This window comes from Tiliqua scincoides, chromosome 11 (genome assembly GCF_035046505.1).
Source record: "Tiliqua scincoides isolate rTilSci1 chromosome 11, rTilSci1.hap2, whole genome shotgun sequence".
NCBI classification, from domain to species: domain Eukaryota; kingdom Metazoa; phylum Chordata; class Lepidosauria; order Squamata; family Scincidae; genus Tiliqua; species Tiliqua scincoides.
Window position 1 is genome coordinate 14,523,213 of NC_089831.1, and position 15,328 is coordinate 14,538,540.

At 45.8% G+C, this 15,328-nt stretch overlaps 2 pseudogenes; both read left to right on the forward strand.

The window, feature by feature from the left end:
• Positions 1 to 2,590: 2,590 nt before the first annotated feature.
• On the forward strand, positions 2,591 to 2,707 carry LOC136662616 (5S ribosomal RNA; annotated as a pseudogene).
• Positions 2,708 to 14,836: 12,129 nt separating this feature from the next.
• Positions 14,837 to 14,956, forward strand: LOC136662702 (5S ribosomal RNA; annotated as a pseudogene).
• Positions 14,957 to 15,328: the final 372 nt, after the last annotated feature.

The window sequence follows — 15,328 nt, forward strand, 5'->3', positions numbered from 1 at the left end:
GGAAGAGTGTGGATTTTGCAACTATTTCTCTCTCAGGCCAATATTTCTAGAGCAGTAGTTCTCAAACCTTTTAGCAGCAGGACCTACGTTTTAGAATGATAATCTGTCTAGGACCCACTGGAAGTGATGTCATGAACCTGGAAGTGATGTCATGGCTGGAAGCGACATCATCGAGCAGGGAAATTTTTAACACTCCCATACTATCAAGTAAATCAAGTAAGCAAGTCAATAAGTAAGTAAATTAAAAGTTTACAGTAAGTATGGGTTTAAAAATTTATAAAGAACTCTCCTAACCCTCCCAAGCAGCTACTGATCTATTAAAAAAAAAAAAAAATTCCTCAAACATCCCAAAGGCTACAATCCTATCCACACTTACTCAGGAGTAAGTCCCATTGACTATCATTGTTAAAAGCATGTATAGAGTGGCCTATTCAATGTACAACTGTCACATTTTCCAAATTCAGTCACATACCATGGTAGCATCAAGTCTAATATACAGAAAATAAATTTTACTTTGAAATGAATGGAGACCCACCTGAAATTGGCTCGTGACCCACCTAGTGGGTTCCAACCCACAGTTTGAGAAATACTTCTCTAGATTATAAACCACTTGCTGGCTGGGAGTTTTTCTCCCATTCTTTGTAAAGCACCTTGGATTAAATAAGACCAGAGGACCTGTGGGAGGGGGTTATTTTAGGAAGCCTGAAGTTTGGGAACATGGCCAGATATTCTCCCTTAATTCAGGTGCCCAGGTGTTACCCATGACTCAGTTGCATACCTGTTGAGTACATAGCAGCCACTGGGAAAAGCAACTGCACATTTTTCCCAGGGCTCATGACTCATGTTCATCTGCTGTTCCTATGTGCAAAATCTAGCTTTTGATGCGCCATGGTGAATGGCATTGGAATGATGACCAGCAGGTGCATGTGTCTGCCTGGCTATGGGAATAAAGCAGCACCATGAATTAAGCAGACTGTTATGCGCCACATAGGCTATTACAGTGTTCATTATGCTAACATGCATGAAAGAAACATTCTTGATCTAAGGCATTCAGAGTCTAAATTTAGATGAGCACCCCATGCAGTATCTTGTTGCAATCCCTACATACTTACCTGTCAAGGTAAGTCACCAGTCAAGATAAATATGCTTGCACCCATATTGCAGATGGGGCTGGGACGAAGTAGCTTGCCTTTGCTAACCCACTGAGTTCATGGTAGAGGTAAGATTCAGTCCAGAGAAGTTCTGTTTTCCGTCTGTCTTTTAGACACTATAAGATTGGGATCAGAGGTTGATCACTAACCAAAGTCTCGTTCCCATCCAGGTGAATCTCTGAATCTTTGGTGAATCTCCATCAGTGGACAGGCATGGGGGGTCAGCTTGTGTGTGTGTGTGGGGGGGGGAGATTGACTACAATGCTACAACAGTTTATTTCATGTTTTGCACTGCAATGAATTAGAGCCAGATGCTTTACTGGTTCTCTGACCCTTCATTTCCTCAGTGGTCCAGAGAGACACCTTTGCACTTCAAAGTTTCTGTGTCCTTAATCCCTTGTCTCTGTCTGCCCTTAATTCCCCCCACCCTGGCATTCTTAATCCAGGGTCTCTGTGATTCAGGGAATTATTTCAGCCCTTAATTGCCCCTCGTCTTCTTAGAAGACCTTCTGCTCCCCATTTCCAGGCTTGCAGAGATGCCCAATTAAACTCTCTATTTCCAAACCCGAATCAATGCGCCAGCTGAATAAAAATTGACTGCCAGGTCAGGCAGCCAGGACGTATTTCCTGCAGGACACTGATGATCAGCCTGCCCAGCTGAATGTCTTTAGGTCTCTATCTAGCTGGGGGAAAAAGCTGCAGCCTCTCAGACAAATCTCCGCAGTGCTAACTGCCAGGAACTGCCAAGTCCCAAAGCAGCCGTGCTTGTGCAGCAGGGCTGCGGTTGCAACACTCGAAAACTGTGCTGCACCTTGTGGGAGTCTGTCACTGGCTTGCCGAGACCTTGAAAAATTGCCTATGCTGAAGCTTTCTCTGAATTTATGAGACTGTGTGGAGATATTATGCTGGGCTGCTTAAGTACATACTCAGGGTGCTGGTTTCTAACTCAGCCATGTGAATTACTTCAGATGGGGTAAAACTCAGGCTAGAGTACCAAATGGTCTGCGTTTTGGCACCTCTCAGGCATACACAACCCCAAATCCCCAAACCCCAAGATGAAGCGGTGTAGCTTAGGGGATCTGGCATCCAAGGCACAAAAATTTTTAACACCCTTCCCAGGGAGTTAATCCCCCCTGATGCCAGATGCCCAGAAACCCCCCAGGGGTGCCCAGGAGGTTGCCTGAGGCACAGGGAGGCTGGGCCTCAGAAGGTCTCCAAAAGGCACCTCAACACCCTCCAAGGTGTGTTACCCAAGGCAATTGATACTCCGCCCCCCTTTAGCTATGCCACTGCCAAGATGGTGTCTAGAACTTTAAACCAGATGGACTGAAGCAACTTCAAATTAGTTCTCTTTGTTTTCTTCTTTCAATCATAAGGCCACTGTGTTAATCACATTCTGAAATTGAAAAAAAAACTCAGTTCAATCACCACTGAGCAATGACAGCAACTGTTACCCTGCTCATGCCTGATCTCATCTGATCTTGGAAGCTAAGCAGGGTCAAGCCTAGTTAGTACTTGGATGGGAGACCACCTGGGAATACTGGGTGCTGTAGGCTTATACCATAGTCTTTCGAGACTGAAGGTTGCCAACCAATCACCACTGACTTATATTAGGAGTTTGGAAGTCTTTCTAGCCCTGCTAGAGGATGGCAGGGATTGAAACCAGGACCAGATGTAAAGCAGACCTGGCTACAGACCCTCCCCTTTGCCAAACCTCCTTGGTGAAAGCAATATCGTTTCTCAGATATGTCCAGATGATTGGAGTGGCATTCATGGAATTGCCAGCTTTCTCTCTAGGACCAAACAGCAGAGTGCAGAGATGCTCAGAGCCCAATCCTATGCAAATCTACTCAGAAGTAAGTCCCCTTATAGTCAATGGAGACTATACTCCCAGAGAAGTGTGGATAGGATTGCAGCCTCAGGCAGACCACATCCCTGTGAATCCCTAAACAACATGCTCACCTGGTGGTGAGTCAATCTGATATGCTTTGAGTTGATGTGCTATTTTGGGTGGTTTAGTTGCATTATGTCAGTAGGTCTGCTCCCCTCTTCCCCTGAGGAATCCACTTTCCCTCCCTTGCATTCTTGTGACACAACCTTTGTGAGATCATACTTATCAGTAAGAACAGATCATGGCTTGACCCATCAGAGGTTTGGCTTACTTCACTTCCTTCACTTATCTACTGGGCCTCTTCCTGTACTTCCAGTATCCTGTACCAATACTCCATTTTGGGTTTCACAGAACATTTCCCATGGACCCCACCCTCTGATCCACTGGGCTCCATCCCCAGCAGTATTGTCCAAGCCTCTGCAAAGTCATCTATCACCCCCTGCTTGGCTCTGTATTCTAGCCCCCCTGTCCTTCTAAAGACTTGAGTCCTATTCAGTAGTTTTCCAGTGAAGCTTTCTGGATGCTATTCTGTTACACAGACACAATGGTACCAAGACTGGTGATGTCATCCACAAGAGAGACAAGACAGTAGACCTGCGGCATCTTCAAGGGTATGGATAAGATGAACAAGACGGACAAGCTCATCCTTCATCTCTTGGCCTGTGTTTACTGTTTACTGATTATTGGATTCTGTTTCAAAATGAGATCCTTGTTCCATGAGAGTCTAGTAAAAATGGAAGCTGTCCCTTTTATCCTTCATAAATCAATCAGTCCTTTTGTATTTAATGTGCTGTTGCAATCAAGCAGACCATAAATCTTCTTGGGCCTTTCCTTCCACTTACTTTAAAGCAACTTTGTGGACTGCGTTCTGAGAGTTTCAGCTGCTGCTTGAATGTTAATGCTGATGGAGCTGCAAAAGTGAGATTAGATCAAGAAAGGAACCCAGCATATTGCTGGCAAGCTAAAATTAGCAATAGGAGCTGGTGTGGCCCAAGATCTTCTGCCTAAGATGGGGAACCCCGTGTCACGCCCCTTACCTGACACCACACAGTGCCAACTGCCAACCTCTTACACGGCACAACACCAGCATACACTCACTGGAATTGCAAAGAAAGAGGGGAACAAGAGTGGAAAGAAAGTGTGGAAGAGAGGAGAGTAGTTGGCTAGACTGTCTCCTAAGAGACACTCTAGTTCACCACTCTGCTCCCCTCCATTTCCTCATCCACGCCATCCCCCTCTTATTTATCAAATAAAGCAAGCATGGGTGGAGGAGCAGAACTAGTGGTGGCAGCAGAGGTGCTTGACATTCCCAGGGATGGGTCAACACTGAAAAGCAAAGCAGCAAAATCTTCATTCATGTCGTGTTCTGCAAGCCTTTTCAGAGGTTTCTGTGGAATCTTCTGTCACTCAAGAAGTTGCTGTTGTTGAAGATCTCACTAGGTGGCGCTCTTGTGCATCTCCATTCCTTGGTGCATACCCCAAGCTACACTCAACTGGGGGAAAGCTATCCCTGGTGTTGGTCTGAGTGTTGTTCTTGAGAGAAGAATTGGTTTGCTTTGTGGAGAAAGTGCTATATAATCCTTGATTAGACTTAAAGCATGATCCTATCAGAAGTAATGAATTCAATGGGACTTGCTCCTGGGTAAGTGTACAAAGGATTGCAGCCTTAACTTTTGAGGCAGCAGAAATCCTGGGCTCTAGTGCCCTTGCATTCCTTAGGAAAGTACTGTCTACTTGTGAGGTCAAGAAATGTCTGTTTGAGCTACTAGGGAAGTTATAAGAACATGGGCAAATGAATTACATTTGATTACTATCAGGGTCAGGAAGTTCAAAAATGTCAGTGGACGCATAGCATGAAATCGGGCAACTATTAGACAGCCTGCAAAATCTTTTATTCCCTTTTAAAAAAAGGTTTCTAGACCTCATGGCGCAAAGAACAATGTATGCTGTTTTGGCACAAACCAGAGGTAGAATAAGGCTTCCCATGTCTTTATTGCTGACTCATATTTCCTTGCCTTCTTTCTCATCCATCCAAAAGACACAATTTTGCAACTGCAGCAAATTAAATGAATATATTTACTTAGAAGACGGATACCTTGTTTTTCTTCCAACTGCTCATCACAGCTTACAGTGATAATCACAAATGAAGACGCTGATGTCAACTGATATGGAACATATTTCTGTGGGTGTTTACTGCACAATCCTATGCGTATTTACTCTGTGCTCCTCCCACTGGGTTCAATTGGGTTTACGCCCAGGAAAAGTGCAACCTGCCTCTCTCTCTCTCTCTCTCTCTCTCTCTCTCTCTCTCTTTGTGTGTGTGTTTCTTTTGGTGTGTACGTTTCATTGTAGTGTTTCCTATTCTGAAGATGCGGAGAGAGTGGGGTCCATGGAATTAACAGACTCAGTTCCTCGTTCCCTAATCAAGTCTTGTGGAGCTGAACAGCAAGTAGATGAAGCTCAGATTTAATTAGGCTGCTTTTTCAAGGACAGTCATACGTGGAATCAATATCCTGAGTAGTCACTTCACTTTAACTACCAGAAACACTTCTCTCTTAGAGGTGGCCGTAACTAGGCTGCCTTGACAGCGAGGCCACAAGTCGCTGTTCAGACGCTTGTCCCTTGTTAGCCAGGAGAGCCATTGTTTGACATTCTTCATTAAGATTTTTATGCTGCTCCAATTCAAGAGTCATCAGGCAGATGGATCTTCTCCCAGGTCTGCGTACACCCACCTCCTGGAGTTGACTCCTGAAATGACAGCCCTTTCCTTCTCCTGAAGGATTATGGATTACAGCAGACATGGAGGATCGCCTGGGGCATTGTTTGTGTTTACAGAATAGAATCCGTCAGAAGAGCATTTCTAGAGCCAATCATCCAGCTGCACAATCTCAAGGGCTTCTCGGTCCTTTAAGGGGCTTAGGGGCCTTTTTGGAGATACATCATTTGGCTAATTTTGGCAAACTGGGAGCACCTGCATGTGGACTGGCCAGCCAGACCACTTTTCCAGCAGCAAAAGGATAAGCAGCAATACAACAACCTCCCCAAGACAGGTGCATAATTGGAATTTGAAACCTGATTTTCCTCGAAGCTCTGAACATGGATCCATTTCTTTCACTCTTAATTGAACCCTTTTGTGTTCCCGGTGTCATGGAGAGCACACTGGGGTCTGATTCACCACCCCATGATATTCTTTCTCACCTGGCTTGCTGCTCTGGTGGTGGTAGTTGAATGAAGAGAGGGAGACCTTTCTCCTCCACCTGGGGCCTGGCATGCTGGGAAATGGTGATTTTTCCCAGTGGCTACCAATATCAGTCAGTAGTGCTGAGAAAACTACATTTGCCAGTGCTGCTGGCCCCTGGCCCATAGCAGTCTACCAGGCGGCAGACTTCCTAATCTTGGTCGCAGGGCAGCAAGCCAAGTCTGTGAGTGACCAGAAAGGTGGGCAGGAAGAACTGAAATCCCAGCTGCAGAAGAAGTTTCAGAGATATAATGCTCACCTTGTGTTGGAGGTGAGCGTATATCAAACGTCATTTTTCCAAACCCAGAATGTCACTACACAGAAGCAGAAGTGATCTTGCTTTCACAATTGTCCCAGAAGAATCAACAGGCCAATTCCATGCCAAGATAATATGTCCACATGGAAACACTCACTAGATTATTCTGAAAAGCCATCCCATGAGTTTTAGTGTGAGTTCTAATGAGCCAGGATGGGGTAGTGGTTTGGGAGTTAGACCTTGAAGATCCAGGTTCAAAACCCCATTCAACCATGAAACGTCCTGGGTGATCTTGGGCCAGTCTCTCTCTCTCTCTCAGCCTCGCCTACCTCACAGGGCTGTTGTCAGGACAAAAAGAGGGAAGGAACCAGGTACACTATCCTGAGCTCCTTGGAGGAAGGGCAGTATAAAAATATGATAGATAGATCATGATATCCCCATCTGCCTGAAGACTTTCTCAAAGGCAGAGATCAGAGTTCAAATGAGTATTTACACTATAGTCCTAAGCATATTTACTAAGAAGTACATATACCTTGCACAGTGGCAGTCTAGTCTGTGCCATCACTGCAAAATTAAATTCTTCTGCCACAGCACACAATGGTACATGCATCTCCCAGTGGCGTTGCTAGGGGGTGCGGAGGGTGCGGATCGCACCGGGTGACGTGCACGGGGGGGTGACACGCACTGGGGGGGTGACACGCTAAAATCATGATGGTTAGGAGTAACCCCATCATATTATATACCATTGGATGTGGAATTTTGAGCGGAATGCAATGCATAACCCCGAGTGAAATATCTCCTTTCTATCAAATGTTATGGCCAAAAAACTGGAGAACAAAAAATGCATGGATCCCTATGGAAAGTGAAAGTGAGACGTATAGCGCGTTTAATCGTGAGTAGGCAAACATGCCTTAGTCCATACGAAAGGGCAGGCTGAGAGGAATCCAATGACACCAGAATGGTCCTGATCCAATGAATGCAGCCCCAAAAACACCTGAGAAGGAAGTCCTTCCCTCAAAACAGAAAATGTACTGAGCCCTATGGAAAGTGAAATGAAGCCTCATGGTCGCGTTTACTCATGAGAAAGCAAATGTGCCTTGGCTGGTGTGGAAGATCAGGTGAAGGAGAGTGCAAGGCTATCAGAATGGTCCTGATCCTATGCACCTTTTTGTGACTTGCAAAGCCAGGTGGATCCTGACAGTGATCTGGTTTAAACAGAAGTTCTTCAATTGAACTGGGCACTGAGTAGGGCTGAAAACCTTACTGATTTTGGAGGGGGGGGGGTGTTATTGCAGGCAGGCTATAGAGGAACTTCACTTGGTGGAACAGGACTGGCTTCCCCTTATTTAATTATTTGTTTTACTTTAATTGTTTATACTTATTTATTTTAATTTGCGTGATGATGTCACTTCCACCGTGACATCACTTCTGGTGGGTCTTGGACAGACTGTCATTCTAAAAAGTGGGTCCCAGTGCTAAACGTTTGAGAACTGCTGCAGTAAGGTGTTAGTAAGTTGACACCCTGGGAGGGGTGTGACACCACTCGTGACTAAAATCACTAAAATCACAGTTTGGAGCAATAATACCATCATGTTATTTTTCAATCAATGTGTGATTTCATGCAGAATGTGCTACCTTTGTTCTATCAAAAGGTACAGGCCAAAAATCAGTGGGGGCAGAGTGATGGTACATCACCACGCCCACCACCTTGGGTGTTGCCCCGCCCACTGCATGGGGGGTGACGCGCTGGCATCCCGCACAGGGTGACGCGAACCCTAGTGACGCCACTGCATCTCACAGCAATAGATTCATTTACTAGAGGCATAAGTTCCGGTGTGAAGCTGCTTTGCTTGCCGGATCCCTTTCCACCTCAATATATGTTTGAATTCTCTGGCAAATGGATCCCCGCAGTAAGTGATGCTGGAGGCTGGTTCCTCAACAGTGACTGCCTCTTTGTAACACTTTGGCTGGCCTCCTGTGCTAATAGCTTGTGTTAGTTTAACGCGCAGGTAGAACAAACACACACACAGGTGTGACACCTAATTAACGCGTGCCCAGGGGTATGATCGGATCGCAGCAATACACCTGGTATCCACAGATATCTGCCAACTTCAGAATTCATGGCACTCGGTGCCCGGATTGCACATGGTTCAACCTGCAGTAGTAGAGCAGAAATTACAGAAATGGTTTGTGTCTGGGGGCTGCTTTGGAAAGGGGGGGGGGCGGGAGAGTCGATAAACTTTACAGGGGCTCCTTTGGCCAAATAATTCTCCAATCGTCCCACTCTGTGACTTACAGAGGATTAATGCAAGTATACGTGCTGAATTCAACACACAGGAGCTGCATTCGGAAATTAGAATGGTGGTTTCTATCCATTTAACATCACACATATTCCTGCTCTCCTGCCTCAGAACTGCTGGTCTCCTAGATGCCCATTAGCATCTGACAGTTCCTTAATGTGCCAGAACAGCTCAGGTCTATCCTGGAGCTGTGCAGAAGAAGGCAGGTGGTTTCCCAGTCCTGTCAGAATCTGCCCCAAGAAGGCTCTCTTGGGGAAGTGGGGGGGCTTGAATTTTTAGTGGGTTACTGGTGCGAATCTTCTGCTGCTGAATGGCACGTGGCAGACTGAACCTGTCTCATTCCACCGATGGGCATGGGGCTCATTTCTAGATGTCAGAGACCCGCATAACTAGGGGAAAGACCCCCCAAGCTCCCCAGCTTCTCCCTCTGCAGCAGGGAGAATATCTTCCTTGCAATATAACAGCAGATCCCACAACCAGACACACGGCACAGCTGTGGGAATGGACATTATTCTGCTAATTAGCAGCCCCAGACAAATCCATCCCTCTTAAAGGACCAAGCTGTGAACATCACCCACTGTTCTCAGTAAATCGCATTTTCCTAGTCTCTTCAACTACTCCATTGCATGGCTGCAGATAATATGTATGATCTCCAGAAAGCAAGCAGGATAGCTGGTTCCAGCTCCCTTTTCTTAATAGTATAGCACCATCAATGTCACTTTACTTACAGTCTCTGCCCCAAGTGACTGACAGCAGAGAAACTGACACAAGCAAAGGAAGGAAGAGGATGGAGGCAGAGGAAAGAGGAGAAACATATACTATTTTTCCAACATATGTAGCTGAAGCTGCAATCCTACAAACCTACAATCCTACAAACCACAAAGCAGTGTTTTGTGACCTACTCTTGTGGAAAAGTGGTATCTAAGTACTCATATTAAGAATTTTATTAAAAAGTTGGGAGAATATAATGTGGTCTTTGTGTGGTGCTTGAAAAAAGACCAATAAAATAGACATGAGGTGCGCATTCCTTGATGTGACCATTCCGTGGTGCAAGTCATCTCCATCTAGAAGGTCCTGTCTCTGATCACTACCCACCTAACTCCTGAAAGTGGCCTGGCTTCCAGAGCTGGGCTCCTGATGAAGAACATAACGAATGGGCAGTTTCACACTACTTTTCTGATCAAATCAGAAGTTCATTTAAACATGTATCCACATTGGTTGATGGGGAAAGGAAGGGTGTCACTGCAGTAAGGAAGGTAGTCTCTGCAATAAGATCTAGAATTTATATAGAGGTTTGCAGTGTAATCCTTAGAAAACCTTGCAAGGTATGTTATCCTGATTCTCCTATTGCAAATTAGGGTCTGTAGCCAAGGTCAATCCTATGCATGTCAGATCAGAAGTAAGTGCCATTGAGTTCAATGGAACTTATTCCTAGGTAAGTGTGTATAGGATGAAATCCTATACACACACCTATCTGAGAGTAAGCCCTGTTGAACAAAATGAGTCTTCTGAGCAGCCATGCCGAGGATTGTGCTGTCAATCACTATGCTACACCAGTTCTCTGGAGAACAGCAAGCCCAACCTGAAGCCCCCTTGCCAGCCCCAGATATGATTTCTTCCTTGCCTGAGTTTGAGCTGACAGTGACATCCAATACACAGAAGGACAACGGAGCTACAGCTCACCTTTCCCTCATATTGTGTAACCTTCTCTGGTTTGTTTACACCTCATTGCAAATATGATTCTCCCGGGACCAAGGATTTTCTTGCCTGCCAAGTGAACTGAACACAAAATATTCTGATTTCAGAAAGTTCCAATGACTGGTAACTTCACCCATTTCATGGGCTACATCAAATCTTGGAATCAGGAATTAAGGATGCAATCTTATACATGCTGTCCTAGGAGTAAGCCCCGCTGAATTCAGTGTGGAATTTACTTTTGAGTAAATGTGCACAGATGTGTGCTGGAAAGCTCCCACCTTGGACCACCTCCAGCTAGGACAAAGAGAGCAGAAAGATGAGGTGCCTGTTCTATCTTAGATAAAACTGGGAAGTAATGAGTGGAAGTATGTATAAATAAAACAGGCCATCCACAAGCCAGTCAAAGGGCTCACGGTTTGCTGCACTGCTACTGATCTCTCTGCAAGATCTCTACTGATTTCTTAAATCAGGTTAAATTGAAATAAGGTTACTGAGATCTCTACTGATCCATCTGCAAGAGGGATCTGAAGGCCTTAGGGATGGACCTCAACAAGTGGGAAACCCTGGCCTCTGAGCGGCCTGCTTGGAGGCAGGCTGTGCAGCATGGCCTTTCCCAGTTTGAAGAGACACTTTGCCAACAGTCTGAGGCTAAGAGGCAAAGAAGGAAGGCCCATAGCCAGGGAGACAGACCAGGGACAGACTGCACTTGCTCCCGGTGTGGAAGGGATTGTCACTCCCGGATTGGCCTTTTCAGCCACACTAGACGCTGTGCCAGAACCACCTTTCAGAGCGCGATACCATAGTCTTTCGAGACTGAAGGTTGCCAATACATAATACTGATCTCTCCCAGTTGATTTCCTCTTTTTTGGTGACTCCCCGGAGCAAGACACCTGCTGGGGATGGAAAAGGAAATAAGAGTGTGCCCTGGGAGGGAATGGCATGGCAGAGATTAACATTCTAACTCTCACACAGCAGGAGGGGGACAGGGAGAACATTGCTAGAGACTGCAACGGAGATCTGGAAAGCACACCAAATGAATGTCAAGAGAAAAAGAGAGACAATCTATATTAATGAAAGTTGCTTGGGAAGGCAAGCACTGCCAGAGATCGGGCCAAGAGGAGATGCCCAAAGGACCCAGACTGGTCAGGTGAGAGATCTGTACAGTGACCGGAAGAAGACCTGAATTTGCATTGGCAGTGAATCACTAACTGGATCAGTGCTCAGCCTTCCTGCTGTAAGAAAAGCTCAGGGCTTTCCCTGAGATCTGATTAGTCATCAACGTTTATTAGACTTTGCAGAGCTCTGCAATTTGCGATAATAAGGGGAGATAGTGTATCTCCGCACAGCAGATCCTTTGATGGGAGTCAGACCCCACCATTCAGAGAGTGGCAGGTGATAAGGAGCGACTATTGAACGGGGTGAATGGGGAGAGTGGGGGAGGCGGTCCCGTTGTAATTAGTCTCTTGCGCTTGCACTTTGGGGCATCAGAAAGAAATTGAAATAAGGTTAAATGATTTGTGAAAAGAGAAATGGGGAGATGAGATCAGGACTCTGCATTCCCCCCCCCCTCCAATTCATGTGCCTCTCCATTCTTCGCTCAGTTCTAACACATCCTGGTGAGGAACAGCATTCCTTCTTCAAGGCTTCAACCCACTTATTTATTTATCACATTTTTATTTGCCTTTCTTCCAAGGAGCTCAGGGTGGTGTACATGGTTCCTTCCCTTCTTTTGTCTTCAAAACAACCCTGTGAGGTAGGCGAAGCTGAGAGAGAGAGAGAGAGAGAGTGACTGCCCCAAGGTCACCCAGGAAGCTTTGTGGCTGAACAGGGACTAGAACCAGGTCTAAGTCTGAACACAAGAACCACTACATTATCCTGGCATGTGTGGCCTTAACCAAGCTGATCCCTCTTAGCTTCCCCAGTTGCAAGAGAGGGATAATAATTATGCGTACCTGACAGTGCCATTGAAAAACTTACGTCAGGATGATAGTTGTGAGGTTATGGCTATGGGGAAGGCTTGGGAATGTGCAGCATTGGAGGTTTGGGACTCTGGGAGTAAAGGAGGTTCTTTCTCTAGATGAATGCAGAAGGTGAATGAAGAATTTGAAGTCATTTGTCCTCCAACACAGGGTCAAGGTCATGGTCTTGTTAATATGGGGCAGAAGAAGAGAAGCCAGCCAATCTCAACAACAACATGGTAGCAACAGGAGGCAACCGGCAGCCCAGAATATGGATGTGACACAAGCATTGAAGCGCCATGTGTGAATCAATGGGGTGGTGAATCCCAAGTAGAACAGCTAGGATGAAGTGAGGCAGAGCAATGTACGGAGTCATGGCTCTCAGACTGGGGGAATGGCAGCAGGGCTCAGGTGATTTCCACCTTGAGTGCCGAGACATCTCACCCACACTGAGGGAGCTACGGGCCTGATCTCTGCAGCACTTCAGTGCTCCTTCCAGAATGTCCAGCATGGGTACTATTCCTCTTCTGCCCAGGGGACATCTGTGCCAGCTAAGTAGCTGGCATAGAACTGAGAAGCCCCATGGGGGTGGCTGGGGCTTTACTGGGGGTAAGGGCCTGGCTGTACCACCAGCACAGTTTAGGATTAGTCTGCCCAAGGAAGGCAGTTTCCCAGATCTGTTTTGAGTTTACCCCTGAAAAGAACGGGGCCCACTGTGGTTTTTCTCTGTAGCGAATACAATGCTTCTGGAATTCCTAATTGACAATTACCCAGTTTATTAATACATTGCTTCAGACATATTCGGGGGTGGTGGATTTCACATCACATTTAGCCGGGTGAGCGCATGGCTCTGGGATGCAAATGAGATGAGTGAGCGCCATCCCTGGATGCAAACCTGAGAATATTCCAGGCGAAGGCAATTGTGCTCATTTGAATCACTTAATTTTCTGATATTAATGATTACATTTGAAAAGTGCAAGGCAGTGGGGGGTGTGCGCTTGTGGAAATGTCAGATGAAGAGGGACAAAGAGGGCTCAGTGGGATTACTAATAAAGAGAGAAATGGACAGGGATGAAAATCAGTCATTTGTGTTTGTTCCAAAGCCTATACACTGTATATATTTATATGTGCCCATTCTCACAAATCATGTAATGCAAATCTATCGAATGCAAATCTATCTGTCTGTCTGTCTCTATTTGCACTTTAAACACACACACACACACACACACACACACAAGAATATTTATATATATTGCTTCTCAACAAAATGTATGTACAGGTACATACATACATACATACATACATACATACATACATACATACATACATACATACATGGGTGTATGTGTGTATGTGTGTGTTCAACTTTTACTCCACCGGTTCATTCAAGCAGGGTAAAATCCCTCCAGGTGACCTTAATGTATGGTCATTGTCTCCTTCTTCTTCAGAAAGCCTCTGCAGGTCTAGGACACAAGCTTTGCTGGAGAGCTTGCCAAAAGTCGCAGATTCTGAGACGTCTTTTTCTTTTGGCTTCTGACCACCAAACGACAATGATCTTATTTGCACTCTGTTCACCTGATGCTGGAGAGCGCCCAAATCCCCCCTTGTGTGCTTTCTCATTTGGGGCCCCCTGCTGTGCACAGCCCAAGAACTGGAAGACGTGGGAAAATATGGGAAGAATTCAGGCTCTCAGTTTCCCATTGCAACACCCTTTGCAAACAAGCCTCTAGGATCGGTTTGCAGCTCTGTGGAAGAGCATCGCTTGATGCACAGAAAGTCCCAAGTTCAGACCTTGGCTCATCCCAGTGGGAGACCCTTCCCTGTCTGCTCATCAGTGTAGAAAATATTTAGCTATATGCAACAGTGGTCTGACGCTGTACAATCTCTTGGGTAGGTATTCTGGCCAATTCCTGCAGGGCAGATCCTTGATCATGGAATTTGGGGCAGTTTGAGGTCTGATTTGAGATATGAATGCACGCAGCTGTCACACTGCACCATCAGACCACTGGTATATCTAGCCCCACCAGATGCTAAGGTGCTGATCTGCAGCAGTTCTTCACGGGGTTGTCTTCCCAACGCCAGCTGCAAGGGTCAAGAATTAACCCTGGAATCACCATTCCCAAAACACACAGAGCTACAACCCTTTTCCTATATGACTCCTAGTACATTGACATACGTACATTCATTTGTGCATGTCCTGTTGTGTTTCTCCTGTCTGCCTACCAATGCCAGACTTGGGATCAGAGAAAGGCCAGTTGGGTGATCTATGTATGGCATCTGAGTGCCAGATCTGAGCCTTTGATAGCAGTGTTATGAAACTCTTTTGTTGCTCTCATTCAAACACAACAGCAGCAACTGTTACCCTGCACATGCCTGATCTTGTCTGATCTCAGAAGCTAAGCAGGGTCAGGCCTGGTTAGTACTTGGATGGGAGACCGCTTGGGAATACCAGGTACTGTAGGCTTATACCATAGTCTTTCAAGACACCATCAAACACAACGTTTAGCTCTTGAAGGTTTCTTTTCCTTTCAGGTAACTCACCTGAGCACCAACTACAAAGCCTCACTTGTAGCATGCCGAATTTGAGCAAGAAAATACGTTGGCTGCTTATCTGATCAAAGGGCTGCTGTGATTACAAATGATTTGCAATCAGTTACCAAGGACACATCTGCTTGCCTGTGATGAACTATACATTTTTTCTCCAACTCTAGCAACTGATTAATGTTGAGTCTCCAGTTCTATCAATATCAGGTTTCTCCATTGCAAACTTCTACTGGCAAGGAATCCCTGTTACCTTGTTGGCATCCTTCAGTCTCGGAAGACTATGGTATCGCAC